Source organism: Telopea speciosissima, chromosome 1, assembly GCF_018873765.1.
Source record: "Telopea speciosissima isolate NSW1024214 ecotype Mountain lineage chromosome 1, Tspe_v1, whole genome shotgun sequence".
Lineage (NCBI taxonomy): Eukaryota > Viridiplantae > Streptophyta > Magnoliopsida > Proteales > Proteaceae > Telopea > Telopea speciosissima.
The window spans coordinates 5,334,028-5,337,798 of NC_057916.1; the positions used below are offsets into that span (position 1 = coordinate 5,334,028).

The following is a 3,771-nucleotide window of genomic DNA, read 5'->3' on the forward strand; positions in this document are numbered from 1 at the left end:
GTGGTCTAGGTCTTATGAGATTCTGTTGTGTTAGCATCAGAATGTAGTTTGTTATGTAGTTTGTTTGGTCATGTGGGCAACTCTGATTCCGAATACATGTGGTCTTAGTCTTATGAGACCTGCTGTTAGTGTTCCTTAGTCTGTCTTATGGTGTCCTATTCTCAAAGGTGATTCATGCGAAGGCTCAGTTATGGTACGTCGGTACGCACTAGTTGGATGGGTCTGCGACAATGTTAAGGTCTCCACATTCATGATCTTTGCACTATGTTCTCCAAAGCTTGGCATCTTCAGACAAATTTAATGTAAAATTCAACAATCCCCACGACATGCATGTGATTTTATTTGCTCACCCTTGGATCTACCATGGCCACCTATTGTTTTTTGCTTATGGAATCCTTATGTGCCGGTGGATCAGATTATTTTCATGCATGCGGTTTTGCGGACCCAACTTTTTAAGCTCCATTGGATGCACTATGATTATGATATACAACAACAACAACAACTCAGCCTTAACGAACGGCTACATGGATTCTTTCAAAAACAAAGTAAGAGGAATGTAAGCAATGGAAAATGAAAATTGAAAGTAAGAGGAAAGAGGACAGCCTAGGGAATCCAAAAAATCTCAGCTACATGGTGTCGATAACGTGGATCCTTGCCCTCCAAAAGGCTCTATTTGAGGTTATATTTGGTACAAGACCCAGACTAAGCATGTCATTCTTCACAACCTCACTTATCATCATTTTGGGCCTGCCCCTAGCTCTTTTAGCTCCTTCAATCGGTATCAGATCACTTCTCCTTACTGGGGCGTCCCCAGGCCTCCTTTGCACATGGCCAAACCACCTCAAACGACATTCTTGGAGTTTGTCGTTGATCGGGGCAACTCCTACATCAGCTCTAATACGTTTGTTCCTCACTTTATCCTTCCTAGTTTTGCCACACATCCATCTTAACATCCTCATCTCAGCAACACATAGCTTCGCTAGATTCGCTATATGACACTTCTTAACTACCTAACATTTTGCCTCATACATTATATCAGGTCAGACCATAGTCCTGTAGAACTTTCCTTTAAGCTTTAAAGGAATGCGTCGGTCACACAATACTCCAGTCACACCTCTCCAATTCATCCATCCCACTTTAATTCTTTGTGAAACATCATCATCTATGGCACCTTCTTTGTATATGATAGACCCTAGATATCTGAAATGGTCACTTGGCGGTATCTCTCTCTCTTCAATTTTCACCACGTCATCATCCATTATAGTGTGACTGAAGTTACACATCATATACTCCATCTTTGATTTACTATTTCTTAAAGCCCCTTGTTTCCAAGGTCGATCTCCGCAACTCTAACTTAGCGTTAATCCCTGCTTTTGTCTCATCCACCAAAACGATATCATCGGCGAAGAGCACACACCACGGTACCTCGTCTTGGATGTTCTTGGTTAATTCATCCATGATAAGCACAAACAAATAAGGGCTAAGGGCTGATCCTTAATGTAATCCAACCGTAATTGGGAATTCCTTGCCCTGGCCTCCCACAGATCTCACAGTAGTCACCACACCCTCATAAATATCTTTAATTACCTCTATATACTTACTCGACACCCCTCTTCGCTAGACCATGTCGGATTAAATCTCTAGGGACTCTGTCATAGGCTTTTTCCAGGTCAATAAAGACCTTATGGAGATCCTTCTTGCTAGCTCTACATCTTTCCATAAGCCTCCTCAGTAGGTAGATAACTTCTGTCGTGGATCTACCTGGCATAAAACCAAATTGATTATTCAAGATATGAGTCTCTCTTCTCAAACGGGCTTCAATAACCTTTTTCCAAAGTTTCGTAGTATCTTGTCTTTAATTTTCTCAAGGATAGGCACTTGGTTGGACATAGAATGCCCCATTGGCTCTTCAAGTTCTATCGTCTCCCCTTATACGCATGATAGTCCCACTTTCTCATAAGCTGATCTTGTTTGTCCCCGTTATCATGGGCTCGTCAGAATCCATTAGAGTGCAATTCGCCTACGAGAACCGCCCCTTGGCCATGTGCCCTAACTATGTTCACATTGGACATCGGCTCTTGATTGTCCCTTCCAACCCCGATCGGAATGTCTCAGCGCCCTCAGCCTGAATGATGTCCAAGCTTTGGCTAGCCTTCTCCCAGATGCCGTCATCCCGTCCAAGAGAGTTAACCTCTTGCCTGAAGTTTGCAGGTTTTACAATGATTTCTTTCTTGGACAAGTCTTAGAAGGCAGAAACAACTTCACCACTGTCAGAAGACACCCTTTGCCACCATGTTCCTTATTACGAGCACCGAAAAGTTAACAACTTTGGGAAAACATGGTTGTAGTTACTTTTGAGAGATGAAATATTTTGAATGAACATGTGTGGAAAAGATTATGGAGCATAGAAATAGCTGATGTGATATACAGATTTAGAAGAGAACGAGGCAAATGATGCAGTCTTAGAGTCTGCAATGCAGAAGATCTTAAAAACATGTGAACATTTGTAATTCAGATTTGGAGATAAACAAAAAAACTGGGGGCAGGGTGTTTGCAGGATATCTTTTTCCTTGGCTACTGCCAAGTTTTATTTCTGTTGTGTGCTGTTAGATTGCTTTCTTACTGTTTCTATAAAAAATGTTTTTTCTATTTCTACTTATTAGTTTTTGATTGATAAGCTTTTTCAAGATATCTTATTGGTTGTCTTTATTTCAACTTAAAAGTTCATATGTTTTCTCCGTTATTTCATTATTATTCACACTGACTCACCCTAGCCTTCTGCTGAACCAGTATCCTGGCTTTGTATTAGAACTTTATTTCTCTCATCTCAACTTGAACTAGTTCAATGTGTACCATATGTGTCCTTTTTCTTTTAAATATTCTTTTATACCCTTCTTTATACCTTAAGGCCAGCCCTGATCAGTAAAGGGGCTTGTTATCCTGTAATTAACAAACATATCCTTTGATTTGATGGTTGGTGTTCTTTTCTTATGGTCCAGCACCCAAATTAAAAGCTTAGAATATTCTTCATCAGTTTGGTATCAATTTCTTCATTTATTTTATCAATTACATGGGATTTGTGCATAGGCATCTCCATCTACAAGTAATTATGCCTTTTTTTTTGGAAATAAGTAGTCAACAAAGAAAGGTTGTGCTTGTGCAAATTTGCATTGGATTTTTGTTGGGGTTTTGAGTCATTATATGTTATATTTCCACCACTTCCCTTTAAGGTTTGACAAAAAACTAGTCTACTTGGCATGATTTTGGTGCATTTGAAAGTTTATTCAGTTCATTTCTTGTGAGCCTAATATTTGAGATTATAAATTGTTTTATGGAAGTTAACCTTTCCAGTGGGGATGATAGTAGATATAACAGAAAATGTGAAGTTCATGAGAGCTTTTGTAGTGGGCCTAATTCAACTCAAGTGAATGGTCCTTATCCTAGACCACTTGAGGTTAGCTTCACAATTCATATTTAGCTATTCTGCTCTATTGTAGGCCATATCTGCTGTTTAACTCCAATGTGCTTGTGTCTTTGCCACTGCCATGGCTCGCCTTGCGCCATGACGTGCACCATATTACTCCCCATTTGTGCATGCAATGATCTTAATAGTACATATCCATTATGCCATCCCAGTAAATAACTTATTGTATACTTCTAGCTAGGCATTTTCCCCTTGTTGTCATCTACTTATATGATCTGTGAGTGGCATAAATCATGGGATTTTATCTTGTATGTATGTAGTTAATTTTCATAACTACTGCAAAATAG

General features: G+C 39.5%; 1 long non-coding RNA gene across 1 annotated transcript; it reads right to left on the reverse strand.

Moving 5' to 3' along the window:
- Positions 1-1,050: 1,050 nt before the first annotated feature.
- On the reverse strand, positions 1,051-1,888 carry LOC122645607. Its single transcript, XR_006330488.1, has 3 exons — positions 1,879-1,888; positions 1,307-1,311; positions 1,051-1,174 (listed from the first exon to the last, which is right to left on the reverse strand). It is a non-coding gene; the product is annotated as an uncharacterized LOC122645607 (long non-coding RNA).
- Between the last annotated feature and the right edge of the window lie 1,883 nt (positions 1,889-3,771).